At 37.9% G+C, this 26,891-nt stretch overlaps 1 protein-coding gene across 2 annotated transcripts in view; it reads left to right on the top strand.

Annotated features, from left to right (window-relative positions):
- Positions 1-15,503: 15,503 nt before the first annotated feature.
- Positions 15,504-26,891, top strand: part of gli2a (GLI family zinc finger 2a) — a 65,321-nt gene continuing 53,933 nt past the window's right edge. Inside the window, exon 1 of one of the 2 annotated variants that reach the window (XM_079464785.1) lies at positions 15,504-16,043. The gene's annotated coding sequence lies outside the window, so the exon portion shown is untranslated. The remainder of the gene's footprint in view (positions 16,044-26,891) is intronic. The other variant, XM_079464786.1, reaches the window with a different exon arrangement.

The following is a 26,891-nucleotide window of genomic DNA, read 5'->3' as shown; positions in this document are numbered from 1 at the left end:
GAAATATGAAGTAAACATGTTTCAGTATATCTATATTTCTCACAATATGCAAATTTTTTGACTAAGTCTTGTGATTACTAAATGGGTGCAGACCTGGATGGAAGAATGTCTCTTATCAACTGTACCTGTCTTTCACGCATTATTACATAAACACTGAATATTTTATTTCCATTTCAATCGGGCCATTTAAAAGTAGATATTTTAAGCTTTCTTTAGACATACGTTTCTTGTTTGTGTGATAAGTATTGGCAGAGTTTTGGATCAGTGATGCATTTCAGAAATCACTTATGTGAGCGGAGTGGAGACGGCTGATAACGCGCCCTGTTTATTTTCTTTATATTACAAAATACAAGGCTTTGATGTTATTGTTACACACGCAAAAGTAGACAACTTACAGTTTCTAATAATGTATTATATATATGTGTATGCCCAAAATAAATAGAATATTTTAAGTCTCTTTTGCTTGTGAGGTAGTAAAAAGTGAGGTATAGCAGCACGCATCGACATGGATATTATAGGGAACATTTAAAAATTACGTCGGTTAGAGCTTCTTAATGTCGGTTTCGATTACTTTTCAATTAATCGCCCAGACCTAGTATATAGTAAATAACCTTTAGTAGAGATACAATATGTACAAAAGCTTTGGAACGGATACTGAATGCACACTTTGGATGCAAACTATGTGTGTAGACTAACAAGCCTCAAGCTGGAACTAATACGTTTTTAAGTGCCTTTCGTTTAATTATACCATATAGGCAAGGCTGTACATGCTACGAAAAAATCGGTCTGTACCAAGAATACATTTAATAGTGTAGCACTCGTGCGATACAGTTTGGTAGGTGCATTAGACAGAGCCGCTTGTTTGTGTGAAATGCGTTTGTCATTGTGGTTGTTCGTGTGTGAGGTTAATTAATGGCGCACCACTATTTATTTTGTTTTTGCAATTAAAAATTGTTCTCTGGCTGCATGGAGTCCATTATGATCTGTGCGATGTGGGAAAACATGGAAGAAATCACAAAAGCGGAATTCTACTTTTTAAATATGTCCTCTGCTTGTTTTGCATGTCAGTGTGAATGAGTTGCAAACTTTAATGTGTTACAAGCATCACACTATAAAATAGAAAAAGGCTAAAAGCTAATTATAACTACAAACGCAGTTATGGGCAGCAGGCTTTGGAATATGAGATATTTTTTACTTCAGTTTTCACTAAGATTATGACCATTTGACAAATAGCAGTGTCTGCCAACAAACATAAACAAAAAGCATGCTTCAGAACAGTTTGAGAAGGTACTTAAATTATTTTAGAAATTTATTATTACGACGAATTAGACTGCTATCTTGTACCCTGCAATAAACACTTACTCAATCTTTCTCAATCAAGTGCACTGATTTGAAGAGACGTGTCTTCAATAAATGTGTAATTGAAACAATATTTTGTAGCACTTGATACGATTTTATGATATGAAGGTGAAAAAAGAAAATCAGCCAAACACATCGGCCTCTTATATTGGCCGTCGGCTGGCTTGATTAAAAAAAACATATAGGTAGACCTCTACTTTAAACTTCTGTAGCACCGGTGCTATGTACAAAAAAAGTACATCTAAACGTACAGCCCTGCTTATAGAGCACCAAATGAGTGCCACAGGTGCCCCCTTTAAAAAAAAAAAGTCCAGGGTGGCATCAAAAGTCTGCGTCCACGTGCATGCCACAATCCAGTAATCAATGCACATGTCTCAGTCTATTCATTACTTTGTTTGCCTAGCGTGTGTTTGCGCGAGAGAAAGAAAGGGAGCTCAATATGTCCTTGTTCCTATAGCTGCTTTCAGAGGTAATGTGGCATCAGGTCTAACAGCAGTGGGTTAGAGGTGTGGCGCATTAACTTGTAAGACCGCAAACACTGCTAAAAAGGGCTGGGTTACTAACAGGGCTTCAGGGGATTGAGTGATTTACTATGTCTCTCCTGCATTATAAACGCCTCTCGGCTTTAATGAGCTCTTGACAAGCAGCATGTTTGTACAGTGTTTCGGCACCACAACTTTCTGATTGCAGAACATTAGGCGACTACTTCGTTCTAGTGCCTGAACGAAACCCTTTAAATGCTGGACTCATGAAAAGAAGCCTATATAGCCTGACAAACGTACAATACCATAGTCCCAATGGGTGTATAATAAACTGTGGAGAATTAGAAAAGAGAATAGTAGTTCGCACAAAAATGAAAATGTTCTGCAATAAAAGTGAATAAGGCCTGGGGCTGTCAAGGTCCTAAATAACTTCGACACGTCATAAAAAAGTAGATATTTTAAGTTAATGAAGTCGTAAAAGAAAAGACCGAAAATGTAATCGTGATTCAGTGAAGTCTGAAGTACTCTTTGCTGCATTAATAAAAAGAAGCTGTGACATTCGCATTTTTAATGAGACATTCTTTTGTCAACGAATCAGTATATTCAGTTCACAGTAAGAGTCCAGCTTACTTTTTTTAAGCCTCAAGACATTCTCGTTTACTTTAACTTTAGATAAAAGCTTTGAGGGGGGAACTATTTCTTTAAGAAAGCAGTCGTAACAGTTGTTTGTACTATTTTGAGATGAATTATTTAAAAAGTTTCCATTTACCATCAAATCAAAATCCTTACCCAAATCAAAATCCTTACCCATAGTGCTCACAGAGCTGTAAAATCCACATCACAAGTTATACGTTACAACATTAGCTAATCACAGTAACAAACTGCGTACTAGTGGTGTAACGATAATATTTCACGATGCAAAAATGTTACGATGCACATCGTAGAGGGATGGGAATAGTTTACGATATGATGTTTAATTCTATTCGTTGAGGTCAAGATGCTCACATACGCGGTAGAGAGAAGCCTCTGGGAGAAGGGGAAGCACAAGACACAATCTGTTTCTCCACGTGGTTTACAAAGCGTCTTATTTTCCTTCACGATCGCCGGTAAAACACTTCAAACCTGAAGCGTGACTGGTGGCGAGTCACCTCAAAGGCAAGCAAAAACGTTTTTATATGCCAATGTTAATTTATCCGCTGACGTGAACGTGCTATGCAACAAAGTCAGTCAAAAGAAACACGTGAATTGTACTATACATTAAAAGATTGAATGACATGCTAAAGATCGAACTAAGAACAGTATGTGATTTGCATGATTGAAGAAATGTAATACAGTTTATGTTATATGTCTTTTTGAAAGATATTTCTTATTCAATACGGTCTCAAGCAATGACAGTGCAGCTTCAAAGAGACATGAGCCAATAGCATTTAAGTGTGAGCTCTGTCAGAGCGTTTCATTGGTTGAATGTACTGAATGAATTCGCCTTTCACTAAACGAACAAGTCAATTGAGTCAAAATGAGAAAGAATTAACTGTTATATGTCAATCATGGTCTAATATTCTCTGTGTTGCAACACTGCATAACTTTTCTGAAAAATAAAGGTAATGAAATTTATTTAATTCTAATGTAATGTAAATTATGTCAAAAGGGTTAAATATTTGTATAGAACAATTAATTACACCAATTAAATTGGTTACAAGTTCACAAATATATAATTATTTTAATTTAGAATTCATTTTATTGCATTTTATGACAGTTTCTGACATATAACTCAAATTTAAAGAGGTAAACGTTTATGACTGCAATAAACTTGCATCACAGTATTGTTGGCTCACACCGTGTCTACACCGGACGTGACAGGCGCGATGCGAAATGACCACCTTTCTTGTTCTTAATGGGTTTGTCGCGTCTTGCCGCATCGCATCCAGTGTGGACAAAATGTATTATTATAATTAATTCAAATTAATTTCTAATGTCTTTTGTCGTGTCACATCACGCCGGTCAGTCCGGTGTAGACACGGTGTTACACGTCCTCCATTCCATCACAGAATACTCACGTTTGTCGACTTAACACCTAAATATGGGCACGCCTCAGAAACTTACAAACCACAACTCAAGTTCTAGTATTACCATCGAAATATATTTCGTTTGAAATCAGATTCAAGAACTAAATTGTAAATGAAAAAAATAAAAGGACTTAGGCATATCATTCAACTAACTGAGTTTCTGACTGAACAAGCAAATGCATTTTTAGAAGACAAACAAAGGTTCAAGCATACGAATACAGCTGTAGAAAAGAATGTGGAGAAAAACGCTTACAATTTTTCTGCAAATTTGTTTAAAACAGAATCACAAGATTTTCCAAATGTTGCAATTAATTCATGCAAGTTTAAAATCACATTACAAACATTAAAAAACAATATGTTATGTTCATTTTACACTGGAAAAAACTGTGATTTTCTCAGAACATTGTTGGAAACATCTGCGATCATGCAAGTGAACAAAATCAATAACCCTGTGGGGTTTTGGATAATTTAATGCAAAAAATAACTTTTGAAATATATTATTTGTTTTCAAGAAAAATGATTTATAAAGTATGGTCCTAGTTCATTGCACAATTGCTTAAACTTTAAAGGCTATAAAGATGCAGACCTTTTTGATTTAATAGTGAGGAACAGCAACATATTTAAAACAACAAACGTTTGCAAAGCAACCTTGCATTAAGTCAAATGAGGTGAAGAATGATTCAATGAAAGTGATTTTGTGAAGAATCAGCGCACACTGACAGTGTTGTCTGACATTCAGACTAATTGTCATTGAATTGTCAAGCAAAAATGCTTGAAATTGTTAGTCTTTGCTGTAGGCATTCCTATGTCAGACTTCCCAGAACCAACTCAACCTTTTCCAGTATCTCTTAGTTTAAGTAAATAAATACCATACGGATGTTTAGGAGGCAAGGAAGAGTCTTTGGGAGAAATTAACAAAAGATAAGAGATGCACTGTGAATCCTAAATCAAAAACATGTTTGAGCAAAATAGAAAATGTTCCAGTTAAATTAAGTTACATTAGGATATTAAAGATTTGACTTACTTTTACACAAGCATTTGATCTTAAAATCTGACACTATTATCAACCCTATTGTCTATTGTTCCCAAAAAGCATCAGAGCGAAAGATCAAAAGCAAAACTATGCATAATGGGTTCACCTATAGTGAAAACACAAGCCACAGCAAAGGCTAACTATGTGACAAAATTCCACAGCTTTTCCCCTACTATCAGCTAATAGATAGCAGGTGAAGAAGGAGCTTCAACAATGTCAACACCACAATTGAAACCAACCACTGGCAGTTCTCCAAAACCCCACTCGACAAATAAAGGTTTGATACGTCAACAGTTGGAAATGCACAACACAAGTTATAAAAGGCTAATGACCAGTTTTGGGCACTGTTACTTTTAAAATAATGTGTTTCATTTAAAAGGGTTTAAGTCATTATGCTACACAATATCTTCTCAAGGAAAGTAACACGCATACTACTTCCACTGGCAGTACTCTTACAGAACAGTAGATGCTATGCAAGCTTTGCAGAAATAGTTATAAAACTCAACATAATACTATAATATTTTTTTTAAAACACATATTTCTCATATTGTGCAATGACTTTTAGCTGATTGGTTAAACATTAGCATTGTTATCATTTATTTAGGCATTGTTTTAAGCAACTAAAATATTTTTAACATGGTATGTAAATGTGCAGTGTTAAACTTTATATTAGTAAATAAATAAAATAATTAGAAAGACCTTGACAAAGTATGGTGCTGAAAAAGGAAAAAATCTAAAATTGTATTATATTTAAACACAGAAACCTCTGACCAACACAATCCCACAGGAATTCGTAATGAGGTGGCTAACTATATTTTAGTATGATTTGCTTTCGCCCCAGTGACATTAGTTTTAGGGCCGGGGTTAGGGAAGGTGCTTCAGTATGGCATTTTTTAATAATCTTACATTTTGTATCGTATGAACTGATACCATTTAAACACCTCGTAAAATGGTTATGAATTCCTGAGATCAGGCGGTAATGAAATGACCCCATTTTATATGAACAGTAAGCAAGTTCATTAAAGAATTGTACAACGACAAAACAAAAAAGAAACGCTTGCAACTACTGAGGACAACAACTGATGGATGGTGGCATCAAGAAATGCTAACAACTAATTTGAGCAACTCATTAAGACCTTAAAGAAGATATGAACATCTGTGAATGTTTGTAGAAATGTGTTCAAACATGTGCCAGCCAGAGGATGATGACTCTCAAAGCTGCCAGCCGGCTCTCAATTTCTTCCTAAACTTTAAAAAAACATCTTACAATGATTTTCCTTGTCACTGTCAGCTGTGGCTTGTTTTCTTATGATTATTTTCCTAGTAAAGATGCCTTAGAGCTATAAATGTGATGGGTTGTACACACATAAATTAAAAAGGAAAAGAATTGAAGTCATTCTGTCACCTGACTGTCATAAATAAAGGTTATGCAACAAAATGAAAGGAGGAGGGGCGGTCGATCTGGTTAGACAAAATGCTCTAAGATCCTGGAGAAGGCATTCGACCAATCAAATCACTTTATTAGATGTCAATCTATCATTATGAGCGGCCGGAAATTACTTTTGTATTGAATGTAGCAGCGTTTTGGACCTTCAAAGATGTGACGTCTCAGGAAATCTCTCATGTATTTGAAATGTTAAGGCAGGCCAGGTAAATATGATTGGCGGGCCCTGGTCTAGAACATTTTCTTTCCTACAAATAAGATTTCCATTCGAGCAAAGCTCAATAAATAAACCGCACAACACTCTTATCAAAACAAACAAACAAACAATACACAAAATAGCATTCACCCTGGATTAATGTGTCTAGTGTCCACGTTCTTCCCCCAGTAGAAAACAGGTCATTGTCTGGCTAATGTTACGTGACCTCAGCGGGGGGTTTTGTTTCCTGGATTAAGCCGCTGTTTTTGAAACAGGGCGGATGGAGTAAGTGTCTCTGTGATGTTAGCTTGCTACGTATAGGCCGGGGTGTTCACATAGACGGTCTGGTAGAGTTTTAATGAGATTCCACAGATTTGCTGTGATTATGTTCACGCCCGTAAAGCAAGCAGCAAACCGGCCAACCTTTAGCACACAACGCTTGACCTCAAATTTTCTACGCTTTAAGATTTCTATTAATTTGCCTCAACTTGCCAATACCAGGTATATTTTACAATGTCAAAGGCAGCGTTTGAAAGGAAGCAGAAAAATCTAAGTTACTGCCAAGAGTTGCTACGGGCCCAGGTGGACGGCAGGGGTTCAAGAGGTGTTAAGTGACATTCAGCAATGACAGGAATGACTGCAGCTGGTGGGGGTGTTTAAGGCAACCAAGAAGCCCCAGGACATTCTCAAATGGACTGTCCAGTTTACAGCCCATGTTTATGACAGGTATGTGGAAATGCCCAGAATTCTGGGCTGAACAAAAGTAGAAATAATAAATATGACTAAACACTAAATTGACCCTTTTCTCTTTTGTATTCATCTCACAAAAGTCTCAGATTACAAACCTATGAATAAAATAGTATTTTAACTTAATTCTTGTCTGTTGCTGTTCATGACTTTATTTTCTGAAATGTAAAATAAATTGTCTTTATCTTGGGCCTGTAGTATTAAAAGAATTGGGTTGGTTCATTTTAGCTGCAACTTCATTAAAAGGTTAAAAACTTATAAATGAACTCTTAAGATTTAAATGCATCATCACATTTCTTGTTAGAAAAGAACATAATAATCAAATAAATATGGTTGATTAATTCATTTTTTTATATTTTGGACCTTAAAAACAATTACAAGTTGTGTTGTTGAATGTCATGTAAGTGAAATGACCGTAGTTTTAGTGTAAGACAAGCATGGAATTTACGTTTGTTTTACACAGTGTGAACAACTTGAACATGAGTTTAGCATGTGTCAAGAGTTTTTTAGCATCACTGTTAGCGTGCACACCCCAAGTAGACGAAGCAACGAGAGATTAACTACAGTGCACACTATAACTACAGTAAATGCTGCGTGCGTGCAGTCAGCGTATCTGAACGATGCGTGTCAGTCAGCTGATACGGCGGTACGGTGGACCCTCATGCGAGTATAAACAAGCAGTGTAAGACAGCCTGTGCGTACTCACGTTCACATGTTTACTTGCGGCTTTGAGTGTACTGACGGCTGTGACGTTATTGCCTGCGTCGCGGGCAACAGAAGTTCGGCTTGGAATCAGCAAGACATGAGACAGACCGGCCAGGATCATGCGAAGCCGTCAGATTCCGGTCTCTAGCTTGTCAATCAGTGCAAGTAATGTGATCACACAACAACAAAGATTCCAAGAAGTGCTCTACAAGTACACATCACATTGTGTGCATTATAATAGTCATCATTTATTGGCAGTATTAAAACATTTAAAAAACAAACTAGTTTGAATCTTTAATGGATATCCTGACCAGTTTGCTGGGGACTATTTAATATCACACATTTGACATTAATAAAAATGTAAGAAATATCTTTCGAGAGTGTAACCGAGTAGGCAGATTGGCATGAAAGGAAGATGATAACATCATAGGCAATGTATTCAGAATCCCGATGTTATCAGCTTGTTGCGTTCACAGCATGTACCTTGTCCACAAAAGAGAGGAAAAACATTTGCTGTGTAAATCATAGTCTTCAAACCCTGTAAAGACACAACTCTGTCTCTGGTTGAGGCCCGGGATGAACCTCAAAGTGACTCCTTAGTAAGCGAATGCAGTTGGCGTTCATTTGATCACTAATAGAAGAGTCTTCAGAAAAAGCGGTTAAGATACTTTAATATATTTATAACTCAATATATTTTATTTTCCACTGTAAATCCTCAACTCTCTCAAACAAGTACTGATTTTGAGGTTTCTAAAATTTCATCAGCCTACCTACAAAAGAAACAATCACCTTTACCCTCTGGCAAGGAGACATCAAAGAAGCCACTAAGCATGTGTGCAAAAGCAAGCAGCGAAGAGTTAATTCATTCCTTGAACACTGAACCAATGGAAGGGTTACAACAGCACAACAGGGCAACCTAGCAACCTCTGACCTTCTCTTCCTGTGGTGCTCGAAGGGCAAAGTAACGCTTATGAAACTCATTCAATCCACAAAACATCTCTAGCTTAAATTTATTTTGTAGGACTTGGATGAGTAATCTCAGTCTGTATGTTACAAGTGAATACTATGACAATATCTGCATCTGAAACGACCTTCCTCCATACTATATAATGGTATGCAAAATAAATATGCCCGGATGCTCAACTGAACACTATTTAATCTCATAAGACCACCAATTTCAGCAAACCAAGGCGGACAGCTCTCTTCAAGGTACCAAAAAATGTATTCCTTGTAGTTAAAATGTACTTATTTAACGACAACCGAGTAAATTATTTTCCCGGCTCTTGTTAGTACGTCATGAATGAATGTCAGACATGCAACACAGCTACGCAGCCTGTTTCTGTCCAATCTGTCAGTTTATCTAGCATTCACATGTCGAGCATTCGTTTATTTGTGGCACATCTGTGGTTATTTCGCAGAAACACTTTGTCACCCGTTTGATGGAAAAAAGCTCAGCGTTGAAGGGCCTCACCCAGCAACCAGCAAAGTTTCATTTTTTTATGAATACATGATCCATATCTCAATTCAAACCCACATCGAGATGTAGCCTCACCGGAGGGTCCGTACAACAAGGAACAGATAATATTCAAAGCACCATGACTACAGAGTGACGCACGAAAGCTTTAGCATTTTATCGGCACATCGGAGTCTAATTCAGACACATTCTTGTCAGTTCACGTTTTGACAGTGCCACCAACACTAAGAAATGAACTGCATGTGCAGATTACAGATGTAAAGTAATGATATCACTGATAATGTGAAAAGAAATATATGTACAGCTTTGTTAAGCCAAACAGTACGATTCAAAACATGAGGGTATTGTGAATGCTCCTTCTGGGCTCTGTGAGGTTCAACATATCCACTTTTTGGAATCCAAAGCCAAGACTGCGGAAATGTTCTGAGGAGTTTTCGAGAAGCAGAACCCTCGAGCCCATCATCAATTAGAGAATTAGTTAAAAGATAAAAGTGCTTGGTTATAAACAGATTTAAGTGATAAAACAGCAGGCTATTTCTTGGAATAGAACCCTACCGAAGGGTATTTCTGTGGTACCTTTTAGGACACACAGCTGGTCAAACCACCTGTTAACAACCACAGTTTCATTGGAATGTCACAGAAAAGCTGTTTGTGCTAAAACGCAAGCGCTTGGTCTTCCTCCTTGTAAAATGGACAGCGTACACCAGCACAAGGGGGACATGGCACAATTTAACAAACACAAAGTGTGGAGTTCAAGGAGAAATGGGGTCAGAGGTGAAATCCTCCCATGACAGAGGTTCTCACATACTGGATGGTGGGGGAAAGGGTCCGGAGCATGTAATCAGAAGGGTGTAGGAGACGCACTATAAGTTACACACCTGTCAGGCTTGAACATGGAGGTGAATGAGGGTCACCATGCAATTTGTTTGTGCATTGGATTTTCTAAAAATACTGTGGTGAAGTTGCCTGGTTATTCTTCTTGGTGTCAATGCTGAGACAAGGTCACACGCTAAGTTGAATTTGTGTAAATATGTTTAAGTAGACAGCTACACCCATAAATAACAATAACGTCTTCCCTGGAGGGTGCAAAAGAACATTAGGTATGATCGTTACTGTCTTAGCATGATTTGCGAAGGACACATTAAGGGCTATATGTTTTTTTATACTTGAGCTGTACAAGCAATACAGTAGATGGTTGAACTTTGACCTCTGTTATGCATCTCGCTTAAACGAACAGAAATTCACCCAACATCAAGAAAGGGTCTTCTATAATATTACAACTAATATAACATGTCTAACTACTTTTAAACAAGAATGTGGTCTCACAAGTGTGCTCACAAAGAATCCCATGCTCGCTCTTTTTTAGTCTACCTCCTTGGCGACGCTTTACTGTTCCATCAAAAAAGCACATAAACATAAGAATTTTAAAGCATTGACATACATACTCCCACTCACTTTATGACTTTATTATGATTCAAGACCTTTTAACAATGCAATTAGGGAATTTAGGCAATTTAGGGCAGAATTTAGACAATTTAGGGCAATCTAGTACTCTAATATGATACAGATTTGCACCTCACCCCATTTTTTCTGGGACATTTTAGCAGAGTCTTTGCATTTAGTGAGTATTCTAAATAATACTTTTTATCGAATTGAGCACATTAAAAGGAATGGTGTTGCCTCGAAATAAACAGGACAGGCTTCACAGAATTTAATGACAGAGGAAAGTTCACTGCTGCCCTCTAGTGCCTTTTTTGCTGCGACCAGAAATGGCATCTCCTCATTCAGGAACACAGACTTCGAGATACAAAATATCTGTCATTACCCTAAAAAGCACGCCAAACCACACAGAACCACACATTACGGGAAACCGGAGGCGTTTTTCCAGGTCACCGGCCCACTTCAAAGGTCTTTAATTTATTTCTCTCTGGAAGCGTAAGTTTGTCATTAGCAGAGAGGATATTATGGTCGGGTCGCGTGCACTCTCACAGGCACTGCGAGCACAACATGGAGGAAAGAGTCGTTTATGAGTCACAGATGAGTGTCGCCTGTCTGCAACAAACAGATTTAGCACTACTAGATAGTTATCTAGGGTCAAGCAACAGCCATTTACAGCCACACACTAAGTTTAAACCACAGACCGGATCACCATAATGTCACTTGCCATGGTCAAATAAATATTGACATTGATACTTGACGTTGAAACTTAAAAAGACATCAAATCTATCTATTGTTAATACCACGGAACTTACACATTGGCTCCTGAAAATGTGAATCCTGAATATAACCATTGATACACTCTGAACAAATAATAATAATAATAAATAAATAAATAGTGGAAGAAATTGGAAAAATACACAGGCTGTATTTAAATTCAATGTGAGCTCAGACGATTTTGTTAAAATGTCATCAAAATCACATTATGGGTCCAATGCTATTCAGATGGGATTAAAGGAATAGTTCACCAAAAATACAATTTCTGTGATTTTTTTTTAAACTCTCATGTTCAAAACCTGTAGTACTCTTTGTGTTCGGCAAAAGAAAGACGTACAGAATTGGAGTGATATTATGGGGAGTAAATATGATTTCAAATCTGTTTTTTGTGTGAGTGTGAACTATGCCTTTAATGCTATAGCTCATGTTTATTTTGCTAGGAGAAACATATGAAAGGAAGTACTTAAAATCAACATAAATCTAACTTAAATTCTCTTCTGAGCCCCTAGAATTTTATAGTTATATTTAATTATCACTGCCTATATGAATATATGCACTGATATTTGACCTGTGTTTTGACTTGCATAACCTTATATGTTTTGCTTATAGTCAATGTTTTCTTGTACAGCTGCTTTGTAACAATGAACATTTAAAAAAAGTGCTATATAAATAAAGCCGACTTGACTTGACTTACAGAACTAAAAGGAACAACTGATAATATGCAAAGCAAAATGATCTTTATAAAATTTTATTTTAATGCTCCTGAGACATCTTTTGACGCCATGATAAAGAGCAAAATCTAATCTGTTTACAACGAATAAGAAAGCCACAATCTAACCCAGAGGCTCTGAGTCAGTGGTGGGGACCGTAAACCTCCCAACTTTCCTGTTCTTTGAAGTGGCAATGCTGGTCAAACAATATAAACTATCCCACGACAAACCAGTCCAATCACCACCTGCTGAATGGCCTCTCCATTAGTTTAATGGAAACTTCAGCGTGATAACATTAGACTTGCTTTGTGATAACATCGAAAGGCCTTGAAAAATGATGGGTATTAATGTGAGCTTCAAAGAAAGTCTAGACGTGATGGAGTTCCATCTGAATAACCCACCAGCATGACCAACCGCAACATGCATTTAACCCTTTATTCCCATAAAAAGATCAGTACACAGTACACTTTAAGTATTTTAAATGTGAATATATGTTGAGATAGAATCAAATGAGCCCTGATTTGTGATGCCAGTACATCAACAGTATGATGGGACCGTACAAAGGATAAATGCACATGGTTGGAAGAAATAACATGATATGTGTTGTGTTCTATGAAACGATTTGGTTTTGTAAATATTTACCGTACGTGAGTTATAAGTAAATCGAAATATCATTTTTCTCAAGATGATTTATCATCAATCTCAGGGTTTCCAAAAACAAGCAAGTCTACTGAAAACATGGAGGGAAAATTAACGTTTGCGTAAGAACCAACAATACCCACAATACACAAAGCTACGTCTGCAAGTACATAAATAAAATTAAATAATCTTCAAAGGAACGATCAAGATTTAGCCAAAACACAGGGAAAGTTTCATTCAGAATTGTAGCTCCTCTTAATTTAACCAAAAGCAAATGGCGTCCACTCAGTATTTCAACTTTGACTCGTCCTCAAGTCAGAGGTCTGAGCTCACGTATGAGTTTGTTATGGGCAACATTAACATACAAAACTAGTTTATGTTACATAATGCGTTTGTGAAACAGACATTCAAACTGCTGAATGTGACTTACCCACATTTTAGGTGCTCTAGAAGGTATTTTGGGTGCAATAAAATAATTCAGAAGTAGGCTAAATTTCTTTCCTACGGTCTCGTGCATTTGGCGTCTCCTAGTGACGAGGAGCGTCACTGCTTGACGTAAAACGCTTGTAAACGCAAATTATTAGCAAGAGCGTGTAAAATGATTTGCAGCAGTAAAGAACTGTCGTGTGATTTAATATATGTTAGCATATCGATTTTATACACAGCTTAAAGGGTTGAAAAATAGGTTTTACCGTTTGTTCTGTTAAGAACATCTGGAGTCACTTGAGTCCATGTGCCGCTAGATGTCGTTATCTCCACTGTCCTGGCGCTTCTACCGAATAAGCCATTTCAAGTCAATTTTTCAAGTCAAGTTGTCTTCATAGGAGTCGCTATCCAGTACATGTTTACTTGGGTAATCTGGTATTGGTTCAATCTGGTCAGATCTCACAATGACACAGAGTTCATTTAAATTTTGGCTATAATGTTATGGATTGTGCCACACAGGAGGATTTATGTCAGGAGTCAGGGTTGAAACTCTTAAGAAAAAACAATTGTGAATTATATGATGTAAAATGTCATGTAATGTAAATGTTTACTATAATGTCAAGAGTCTTAGAGACATAAATTCAGGAGGAAGGTTTGAAGGGCTTTTCGTGTTTGTTATATTTTTCTAAAGTAGGCCGACCCTAAAGTTTTGTTCATTAACTCAACCCTCCAACCAAATGTCTTATTCGATACCCGTGGCATATGTAGGCTTCTTTAAAACTAATGCAAGTTGTATTATATTTATCTTTTAATTTATTAACCTCACTGGGCTGTGGCCCCTAATAATTGCTATGAATCCTCAAGTTGAAAGAAATTCCTGAAATTGTAAAGAATAGAGAATAAGAAATATGAAATATTTGATTATTATATATCACCAATTTTAACGTGTATGTTTTTCACACAGGTACTCCACTTTTTTAACACGGCATAGCCTAGGACCAAATGTTTTATTCAATACCTAAAGTTAGTGTTTTGTACTCAAAACAACGCCAAATATATGCGATTTTTTATTTATTTGAATATTTTAGATTTTGAATCTCTAGATTCTTTGTTAATCTTAATTTCTTTACATTTAAATCACCTTTAGATGCCTGTTTTGAACTTAGTGAGAGTGATTTTCAGAGAGGACCAACTTGCTCATTAACATTCCTGCCCTTGGGGCCTGCTGGCACAGGAACAAGGCAAATGGCTTGTGAGCAAAACCCTTTACGTATAGACAAGAAAAGCAGTGAGTGTGCTTTAGCACTCAAGCATGATGCACCGAGTGACAATAGCTTCTCTTTTGTGGACACAATCTACAATATGTGTTTTCTGTGATTTTTCTCTGGGTAGCCTACTGATCAGACTTCCCAATCGCCCTATTGTCAGTTCCTGTGAACATATTTAATTCAAAGGTTTAAAGTAGATCTGGTGCGTTTACGTTTTGCAAAATATATAAACATTTGTTGACCGTTTAAAATGCATCTATCTACATTGTGACACCAAGTTATACACGTAAACTGTTCTTTCTCCACCAGGTGTCGCTGTATAGCGTTTGCCTAAACATTTTTCAAGAGGTATTACGTGCAATCACGTGTGTGTTCAAAATAAATCACAAATATTTTATGGAATAATTTATTGACTCATTCCGAGATATATATGAGCCAGCAAGGTGCAGTGATTAAAATAAAATAAAAGTGATTTGGTCAAAAAAAATCTAAATAAATAAATAATACAAATTAACATTAATAAAATTGACTACACACAAATGCCACGAAGACATAATTTGCATAAGGAAAAAACATTTTTTTTTAAAGTTTTGAGTTTTGCATTTAAGTCAAAGCAAGTCAAAATTTGATACATTTAACGTGCAAAATAGAAGAAATATGTAGCAAATACAATACGTAACCATTAACGTTCACTCGTAAACTGCACAACGTTTAAATGAACCTGCATCAGCTGTTCTTACGAGGTTTCAAGTCTCCTGTGAAAGTTGAAATCAAACTCCTCTTAAACCCTACCTATGGTTTCATTAAACCCGGCCCATCTGGTGAAGCCAGTGGCCCAGCGCTCAAAGAGGCTGGGGGAGAAGTGAAGATACAGACGAGGGCAGATATCGGATTGAAAACAAATCATACCGACAGATCTTCCCAACGTCACGACTGACGACTGAAGAAACTTGGTTTGGGTACAATTCTTTTGCCCAATCTGCCGTGTAGACGGGCAAACTGCGGTTTAATGTCCGAGTAACAACTCTTCAAGTCAGTGCGTGTGATGGATCTCCAAAGTTTGCGAGATGCAACTGTAGCGCCTCATCGTTTCAGTGAATGATGTCGTTATCCTCGCTCGCTCCAAACTTCTGCCTTTGCGAACGAAAATAGGACGCCGATGGAGTTTCGTGACAGCTTAAAAGCAACTTTTAGCGTTTTAAAAAAAGATAAAAGTAAGCTGTTCTTCGTATGCACGTTGGACGGCTGAGCTTCTGACGAACTTTCCGATAGCGTACGAGGTAAGAATGTGTTTTCGTTATGATTTACCGCGAATATAAAAGTATCGTGTGTGTGTGTACGCGTCACTTTTATAACTTTGTTTATTTTTTAACGGGACGATTCAAACGTTGTAAAGTTTCCCATGCAGACAGTCTGTAGTCTTATCATTGTCTTGCGTCGTATTGCCTTACACAGCTATCACGTTTTAATTGTGAACCACGTTTTGAAAATGTTATACTGATGAACACACAAAGTAATTGTTGCTTTTAAAGTTATGTTTGTGAGAAGCACTGAACAGTGGGTTGTTTGTCAGATGCAAACTTTTTGACTGATAACACTTCTCTGTAATTTACCAAGATCAACAACACTAGTTACAGGCGTGCATAGATGCTTTTTGGACTTTTCTTTGGTTTTTCTGTTGACATACTTAACCAAAGTACTTAAGAAGCCAATTAAGATGTCCAAATATAATGTAAAGATCGTTAGATATGTTTTGTTTTGACCGTGAGACATTTTGTGTAGACTGTGTACATATTGTACGTTTCAAATAATATGCAACACCATTAACATTTTACACAAATGTTGCAAAGGAATAAGGGTATTATAAGTATAAGTTTGTGTCTTTAAAAAGTGCGGAGTGTGCCTTGTTTTCCCCAAAAGTGTGAGTGTGTATGTGTTAAATTTAATGTGATGCCCAGTCGAGGGCATTAGCATAAGAATAAATGGCCTTAGTGAATTTACCATTGTGTGCACCGAGAAGCGCCAGCAGTCAGAAGCAGAGCTTAGTGAAAAGATGAAAAAAGATGGTCCATTCAGATTATTCAGACTGGTTTGGGCCATGGTCATCAGCTTCTGAAGATTGGGTCGACCGTGTCACTTTCATGTTCCTTTCCTGCTGTTCCTCACCACTTTCACACATTTTCCTCTTGTCCCAACTTAAATCGGGGGCTGTTCAGCCTTGGAATTCCGCGGGAGATTTTAACAAGAAGGACCTTGAATGACATGGTAAATGAACCGGACAGGGGGTAGCTCGAAAAAGCAGATGGCTATCAAGGAAAAAGTTTAATGAGTGTTAGGACGGCGAGTAAGTATGTGTAATATCAATAAACTTAGCCGGGACCAAAATAAATGTTTAGAGTAATGCAGCAGGGCTAAGTCCTGTGCAATGAGGTTTTGTGTGGGCATAGCGGCATGAACTCGAATATTTTCACAAATCCTGTATGTTCCTAGAGGTTATGAATGAAGATATTTTATTGCACGTCAAACTTGGGTAACTTGTCAAGTGAGAACTCTTTAAAAGTTAAAAGAGTTGACTCCAGGCTTCAATCTTGGACAACGCTGCGTGTCTGGCAAGACCTTGAACGTCTTGGCCAAGGTAGAGTTGTGAGGAGTGTCTGAAGTACACTTGTGCCCTGGAGTGAATAGATGAGAAGTGCTGTAAAGAACAGCTGTGTTTCAAGTCTGTTTGCCATGTTTCTAGTGTCTGCCCGAGATGGAGATGACGGCAGAATGGTGTGAAAACGGACCGATGTGGAAAGTGGTAGCTTCCTGCATTCATCTGCCCTCTCGAAGGCATTCTTTGAATCTCATCTCTTCAGCTTTGGCCTGTAGGATGCGGGACAATCCCTGCATTTTAGTTGCTTGTGTCGGACACCCCTTCAGACATCCGCCTCATTCTCTGACGAGTGCCTGGGGTTAATTAGGATCACATCACATCCGGTTCATGAGTGTGGACGGGGTCCTTCAAAGTTTTTTCTCTCCTCTGATGGAGCATTGTAAAGTCTCTGCTGATGTTATGGAAGAACCCAGTAATACCACACTTTCATCTGCGTAGAAGAAAAGACTTACAGAGTTATCAAATTTTTAATTGGCATTAAAAGGATATGGCATATCAGCAAAGGGCCGGCGTATGATTGATCGACCTCATCATTAGTCATTGGTAACTGTTGCCAAGCCCAGAGGAAATTATTTTCAATTACAAAAAGGTTCTAGAGCCCTAAAAGAAATGCCAAGTAGATCATTTACATGTGCTGAAGACGTACCATATGTGTTATTAATAATAAAGAAAAATGCATGTGTTTTTATGAGAATTCCAGATCCCAGTTGAATCAGGATAAAGAAAGGGTTGGTTGGTGTAATGCATACTCCAGTCAAAGTGCCACAGCAAATATGCGTGTGTGTGAGGAAAATGTGCAGGCAGAACTCGCCTTAAAGGGATATTTCAGAGAAAAACAAATTCCCCATGTTTTACCCACCCTTTATCAAAGAACTTCTCGACACGGCTCTGTGGTCTTAACAAAGGTCTTCTAAAGCGAATCGATGCGTTTGTTTAAGAGAAATATTCATATTGACAGCGCTATTTACGTTGACGTCTAGCTTCTGTTATCCCTCTGCTGCGGCTTGTTTTTTCTGGTAAATGACGCAGGAGTGTCCAAAAATCCCAAATTTGCTGGAAAAACAAGCCTGTAAATGTTGAAAAACTAAATTTTTAAACTTAAGAATTATCTGCTTTTTAAAGACTTATGATTAAATATTAGTGTGCGCCACGGTATTATATCATGCACAGCAACATGGGAACATATAAGACTAAACGTTTCCCCGATTTTTCATTTTGGGTGAACTGTCCCTTTAAGTTATAAGCTTTTTACTTTGTTCTTGCATTCTTTTCACACACTTTCATTTCCTCAGTGCTGTGGGTGAATGGGCCACCATTTAAAGACAGCTGGAAAATGAGCTGTTGAAATATATACTGTTTACAGTAAGTTATATTTGACTTATCATAGCTGTGCGCAGACTTTATACACAGTGAACTACTAACATTTCCCACAACACACGTCCACCTGTGATTCATGCAAACCGCCAGACAGAGTATGCGGAGGATGGAACTAAATTCATTTTATTAGCTGACCAAGAATAAACATTATACTTAACCAAAATTATAAGTCTGCATTTGAATTTTCAATGAGGTGTAGAGACAGCTGGAAGGAGACTGTTGGAATACCCGAAGAACATGAAAATATACAGCGGTGTTGGAGTTATATGTGTATAACAATCAGAATGAGTTAGTACTGTGGGTCTCAAACTGTGGTATGGGAGTTTTCTCAGGAGGTTAACATTTATTTAAATAGGCTTTCTGTGTTTTATTTCAGAATTTTGATCAAAGACACTAAATAATACACACGATGTGAGAAATTCGGTCTATCCAGAAAGTGTGTAGATACATTTTATGGAAGCAGGTTTTAAAATTTTATTGAAAAAATGCATTAGACAGAGTATTGATATTATATAAAATATACACTATAACCACGATCACTGTCAGATAGTCTTTAAACTAGTGCCACAAAGAGATGTTTATTTGCCAAATGCCTACAAAGTTAGTATATTGTTGTGGCTTTAAATTAACCTTAAAATAAAAATATCTTAATATACTCACCCTCATGTCGTTCAAAACCTGTTCTGTTGAACACAAAAGGAGATATTTTGACGAAGGCATTAAACCAGTCTGTTATGGGCCATCATATATTTTTTCCACTATGCTAGTCAACAGTGGCCCAGAACTCTTTGGTTACAAACAATCTTTTAAATATCTTGCTTTGTTCAGCAGAACGATTAAATGTATACAGTTTTGGAACAACTTGAGGGTGAGTAAATGATGACAGAGTTATAAAACACCCCCCTTTAATGCGTAATTGTTCCGGAAATACTTTATTTTAAGGTTCAATTCTCGCTATTAACAAACCACTAACTACGACATTTTGGTGCTTATTAATAGTTAATATAAAAGTTGTTAAGGTATTGGGTAGGATTAGGGATGTAGAATATGGTCATGCTGAATATTCACTACTCAAAAACATCCTTTTTTAATAATATGCAATCTAATAAGCAACTTGTTAATCGTGAGAATTGGTCACTATACTAATGTGTTACCATTATTCAGGATTGGTCAGGTGCTAATAGGCCTAATAGTTTAGCGTACATCTGACTAAAATTTACTTCATTTGTCTCTGTGTGTATTATAATTCAATAGCCATTGAATCAAAGTACAGCGTGACGCTCGGTTCCCTTTGAGAGTTGGCTTTGATGTGGAAGTTAATTAATTCCTGAAGGGTTAGTGACAGCCAATCAAACTCTACATTGAGGGAACCTCTTGACTCGTTATTACACTTATTGTATCATCTTCACAGCCCGGGAGTCGCCTAGCAGTTTACCCTCTTTCTGTCACCAGCTCAAACAATAGCACAGTGTTCCAAGTGTTTGTTGTTAGTGCTAATCGGATGCAGAAACCCGGTCTGAACTGCACAGGGGCCACGGGCAGCTCCTCTGTGTCATCGGGACAGTCTTCGGTTTCTGCTTTCAAGATGAGCTTATTGGAAACGGAGAAGTCGTTGCCACAGCGTTGTGATTTATCCGTCTCACCGCTCCTGACCGGGCTTGCCAGGAATGAAGGGGGCAGATAGATCGTCTCGTTGCGTTCCACAGGACAACAGGAAGATCCAAAGAGAAGCTCTGAACCTCTGCCAGGCCGCAGACTCCTCTTCAACAGACTGGAAGACAAGCTGGAAGTGTTGAGCAAGGAGCAGCCATGTGGTAATCTTCAGCAATCGGCCCGTACTGTTCCCTGACGCACACGTCCGTAGCCTCTCCCTGAACGCCGTGCTGGCCCTTGGCCAGGCCTCTCCGCACTCGCTGTGGAATTCTCTTTCTGTGCGGGGCTGGATAAGGATCATGTGTGTCGCTGTCATCATCTCGCAATTCCTGGTGTAACTTAAATATATGACTCTCCACATTGCGGTCTGCGGAACAGCAGGCTGCTAGGAGAGTGAAAACATTAATGAAAAGGGACAGGAAAGGAGTCTTTTACTGTACCACACATCAAGTCCTACCCTAAGTAAAGGAGAGTTAAAGAAATAGTTTACCAAAAAAAGGACAATTGTCTGTATTTACGTAATCGTTGGTCATAATAGGGTTCAGTGTGGTCTGGGCTGTCAAGCTTGATCTTAAAAATGATATTAAAATGTAACTCATTCAACTTTATTTTAAAGGGATAATTTCTGTCATTTCAAACCTTGATTACTTAGTATATTCTGCTGAACACAATAAAATATATTTTGAGGGATGTTGGAAACTGGTGTATGTATAATGGTGGAACAATTGTGGTACTTTTTCACTTCTGTTTAATGGACACAAAACCTAGCAAGCAAGACGATGGGTACCGCCGTTGTTCAGTTACCAACATTCTTCAAAATATCTCATTTTGCGTTCTGCAGAAGAAAGTATTTTGGTTTGAAATGACAAAAAGTCAACTTTTCAAAAGTCAAGAGTAAACCATGACAGAACTTTCATTTTTGGGTGAACTATCCCTTTAAGTAATATTTTTTGTTTTTATTTTAACTGTTGGTTACTAAGAACTCATTGTGTGGCTGCACAGTGTTTCTTCAATTTTGTGTTTTGTGCAAAAAAAAACATTAGCATGGAAGTATGTTGGGTACATTTTCATATTTTCACACAATTCATGTAATTCAGTTTGTTTTCTTGTAAAAATCATAAACCTTGGAAAAACTGAGTTGTAAAAAGTAAATACCACAATACCTAAATCTTTAAATAACCCAGAAAACCTGTGCATTATTTTCTATTTTGCCATAAACAAAATGTAATTCATCTGTGGGTTTCGCTGTTGCTGTTAACAATGCGTCTTTACCCCAAATTATATTTACAGTTAATGATACGGTACACCCCTGAGTGCCTGAGCCAAACTGTACAATGAAACCCATCCCATTAAGTAAGTTAGCTGCTAATTACATCCAACTACATTACACCGCAACTATAATTGCCTTCAGAAGCGCGTAATTAACATTTGTGTCGTTCTCAGAGGGAGGACGGACAGAGAGATGACAGCTGGGTTTGTAGCGAGAAAGCGCTAAGTACCCGTTTGGTTTAGCGACCTGAGCAAATGGTGTGCCGAGAGAGCAAATTCTTTCACAAGCTGCGATGTGACACGCAACAGCTGCAATACACTGTGTTAAAGTATCTTCACAGTATGCTTTGCCTTATTTATAAACAACCGTAGCATAAACACAGCTCTCATAACGATTTAATTAGGTGCGCTAACATATACAGCTACGACGCAGCTTCCTCTTCGACTCTTGTCGAGAACTTTTTATAAAGATTCTTGCAGAGGGTTATGTGTAGGCTGTAATGTCAACATCTGTTTCAGATTTTTAGGAGGACAAAGAGATCAACCACAGGATATTGCATATATGCATGGGTTTCGGGGTGGGGGTGGTGCAGGGGTAAAGTCATCCTTTGGTCTTTGAAGGATTTCTTTAGCTGGTCAGTTTAAATCCACCGCTAGCTGACTACCAACTCATCGGGTCTGTCAGGGGGGAGTAAAGTGTGTCGTAGGATGGCTGTTTCACACTGAAACTTCTGACCTTTACAGTCATTCATGCTTTTCTGTGGCGTCAGGGTGTTCTGGAATTCAACGGTCTGACATAGCAGGTCAATGCAGCAGCGTCATCTTCAACAAAATACAAGCTTCTTCACACACACAGCATATGAAGTGGGCTTCATTCTGAATGGAAAACCTCAAGAGCAGGTTAAGAAGATAAAGAATATGAAGAGTTAGTTGAATGTAGGATAACAGGCAAAAACAAACCGTACTCAAATTTTATAATCCCTGCTGAAAAAACAATAGACCCTGCCCGAAACACAATCAAAAATTGAATGGATTTAAAAGTTATAATGGGATTTGTATTGGTTTAATTGGAAACAATTGTGGTGTCTACTGGTACGGGATGGATTCTATTGGTGTGTGTTATCCGATAGATTTATCCTATTGGTATAATTGGCCAAAACACACTATATTGACATTTTTTAATGGTTTAATGGATAAAGCGAATTGATCATAATGGTATATAAATGAAAACCATTAGAATTTCTATTACGGTTACAATTGGGTTTCTATTGTTTCTTTCAGCAGGGTTGTTTGAGTTATTTTTTAAGGTAAAGAATTTTGAGAATAAAATCACACCATAAATAAAATTGGATCCACTTTAACTTTTAACTTTAAGTTAAAGAAAGAAAGTGTTAAGGTATTTCTTAATTGAAAAATGTGGTAACAAGTTATAACAGTGGGAGTAATTCCATTATAGTAGAATCAATTAGTAGGCTTAATTTATTATTGATTAAACCAACAGACACTTCCTGTTTGTAATGTTATCTCTTCCTGGGATTACAAATGGCATTTACACGCAAACTTGGTCTGAATGCAGGATTAAGTGTAAAGAGATCTTGTGTAATCACAGTAGTCTACGAATGAAGTCCCGACATTTCTGCAAAGCTAATATTAGTTCATTTGGACATGACTAGATGGTTGTTCAGACTTGTGTTTATGAGGTCATTTATGTCCTCACCATGATAGCTCAAGAGTGAAGAAGCACAGAAGGCTAGGTATCAGACATCATCAAACAAGACGGAGATCTGAACCGTGTTTGCATTCCATTGTGTTGTGTGAAAGACAAGCTGTAACACAGTAGTTGGAGAGCGAACCACTTAAAAAGAAACAAGACTCCAAGGCAAACATATGTTCATTCCATTAGCATATTGGAAGTGTTTATTTGTTCATTTAGCATTTCATTTATCTGTTTATCCTTCAGTTTGTTGTTCATTTCATGCTATCGGGGTGCTAAAACAGAAGGTTCATGTGCATCTTGAATTCCAGTCATCATTTATTGATTGAATATTTTCAGCAGGATAGGATGTGTTTTAACATCCGTTTTATTGTCCCGAAGGGCCACAGGGGCCTCCCTTTTTATCTCTGTATTTTGTCAGCCTGTTTCTTTTCTTCACCCTCTTAGTTCTTAGGTATAGATAGTCCTTTTCACACCTGTTGCTTCCTTTCAGAGCGATTACAAGCACAAAAGGAATCCGTCAATGCTGCCTGTCACATATTCACGAACTAAAGTAAAAAAAAAATCAGTTTCCTAGAAGAAAAACATTTTTGACACTTTGGGACTCCGTGTAATTGCTGGTGTAAAGTAGTCTGTGTAATTACGTTCTTGGAAATGAAGTAAGAATAAGGATGAAGTGGATTGTGTCAGGACTTACTGCTTGACTCTGGTTGCCTTTGAGGACCTATTTTGTTGAAGGGAAATCAGATTTAGTAAAAGGACAAAGGGAATGAAATGCTGTTCTTCCATTTTGATCTCAGCTCACCTGAGGGGGTGAATGAAAGAAAAAACAACTCAGGCCAACTTTACAGAGGGCTTTGTTAAAAATGAAAATTCTGTTATCATCAAGTCATCCTCCGTTCATTTCAAACCTTTATGACTTTCTTTATTCCGCAGAACACAAAAGCAGATATTTTGAAGAATGTTGGTAACCAAAAAAGGTGGCATCCATTGACTTCTATTGTATGGAAACAAAACCACTGTCAATGCGTGCCACCGTTTTTTGGTTCTCGACATTCTTCGCTATCCCTTTAAGTCTGTCATCTAGTCGTCTCAAAGACTAACCAATGTGGATCTAGCTGGTTTTAAAGCAAGTTCAGCTGAAAAGTACAACTAACAGAATAACTTGAACCAGACTGCAAACCAAAATGGTTAAAGCATTTTGTCCGCGGGGTGGTCAGTCCATAAGCTGTAGTGTTGAGAGATTTTGTGAACCTCTTGCAATCAAACAATCAAAATCAGAAATGCACTTACTGTTTTGCAAATGTCAAGGATGATTCGAGAAATGCTCCACTCATCACTCTCAGGTCACTCCACTGCACACGTCTGATCACTTCTTCGTCATCCTCGACCTCACCGTTCCAGACGACGCAGATGTCTTACCGCTGGTCACTTTCCGGCGCAACCTGCGGTCCTTTCCTCCTGCTTTTCCTGTGCTGTTAACGCTTTCGTGAGCTTTCCCGTCTTCATCTTTTAAAGGGATATGCAACAATGCACTTTATTTGAAGTTCTTAAGCATGGTGCGAAACATATGAAGAGTTTGGTTTCAAAATGAGATAACTCTAAATCTAAAATCATGTTTTTTATAATGTTATCATGTTTTTATTATGTATTTTGTGAACAGTCCACTTATACTTTTTGATGGAGCAGTAGGTGGGGTATTGCAGTAGGGGATGGCTATAGAGGATTAATCCACAAGCCTGCATGGTCCCGCACCCCTCTGTCATGTGAACCAAAAGCCTGATCCATTTCACACGCTGCATTTGTCAGAGCAGTCATGCAGAAGAACAGGAGAGTCGCTTTCTCGTCGTTCCACCTTCACCACCTGTCCACTTGGTTCCTTACACCTGTCAGATCTTCGTGTCAAAAGGGCAGAGTTAGACATAGTCTGCAAACCTAAACATGGATAGGGTGTGCACGGTTGACACATTGAAACGTCTCTTAAAATAGACATTGCAATGATTGATCACGTTTGACAGGCCTTTATGAGTCATTATTACTGTATGTCTACTCCGAGACAGATTTGGCCGCGGTAATAAGTGTTACTGGTAAATGATTGGTGACCGATGCCAGTAATAGCATGCTTTAGTTTTCCAAATGTCCTCAAACAACGTTTCATTTCATTTAACATTCTCCTGTAACAATTGTGGTAATGATATGGAACCAGAAAATAAATGGATGGGTTGAGACCTGGGAGGTGGTTTCAATACAAGAAGTATAGACCTGTCCCAGTTGGTTTCATTGGCTGGTTTGCAATTGAGGACAACAAGGGTCACAAAGCAGCTTTATGAGTCTCGGTTTTAACTAAGAAATTAGTCTGTTGAAATCTATCACTACCAAGAAAAGTCTAAGGAGGTGTCATTGAGACTTTAGTAAATGTGCTCTTTTGGCTAATGCACTGAAACAGACGCCTTCCAACTCCAGCAGTCCACCTCTAATCGGCTTATCTTGGCAATGGGATGTTTGACTGGCACAATCAAAGGGTGGTGAATGTGGCCACAGGTACCAAACATAAGAAAAAGTATATTTTGGTAAAGCACGTTGAAGGAACACTCAAAAGGTCAAACGTGAAGCCTCATTTAGTTTGCGGGCAAAACTTTCCATTACCCTGTGTTTATCATTATTTCTGATAGCTTCATAGACTTAATACCTGCATTTCTCATGCTTTTATGCAATGCATTGTTGCATTCTTTGCACATATTTTTAAACCTAGTTGAAGAACTCTTATTTCTAAAGTGTTTGCAGATTTGTGAGGCAAGATTTTTTTTATAAGTCACATTGTATGTGTTGAGCTGAGAAGCAGTTGCCCCCCCAAAATAAGTTACTCCCAGGCCATTTAATTGTTTTAAAATGAGAAACATCACCATTTTAGACCGTATTAAACAGACTCGTTCATCTGCTCAAGAACAAACAACATGGGCAGCCACAATATGACACTGAATAGCCTCCGTTTGGACCGCTTTTCAATCCTAAACCACTTGCTGTTTGCTCTGAACCAAGGATAATCTCGTAGGTTACACAAAGTTAAACAAGCGGCGTGCTGCCAAGTCATCTGCCTTCAGCACAGGCCCTTGAGTGCTCCGACAGAGCCGCCGTTGAGCAGAGACTCTGCACGCTCGCTGCTTTGTCTCTTCTGGTAACACGGCATTCTACCGCAACTCCTTTAAGCTCTCAAAACAAACAGACAAGTCATGAGACAGGCCATAAGGAAGCAAGGGATTTTCTTTAGAACTGAAGTTTATATAATATGAACAATTTAGCCACACCCTTTAGATTGTTAGATGAAGGATTTGATTTGAGTGAGATGTGGGAGACGTTCGAACCGAAGGGTCGTTTTCGCCAGCGTCCAAAAGAAATATGTATCTTTGCTATTTGACTTTGAGTCTGTGATTTGGGGTTTAATATTATTTGTGATGTGAG

The sequence above is a fragment of the Barbatula barbatula genome (assembly GCF_947034865.1).
Source record: "Barbatula barbatula genome assembly, chromosome: 9".
NCBI lineage: Eukaryota > Metazoa > Chordata > Actinopteri > Cypriniformes > Nemacheilidae > Barbatula > Barbatula barbatula.
The sequence above is the reverse complement of the archived record's forward strand: the minus strand, read 5'-3'. Positions and strand labels throughout refer to the sequence as shown.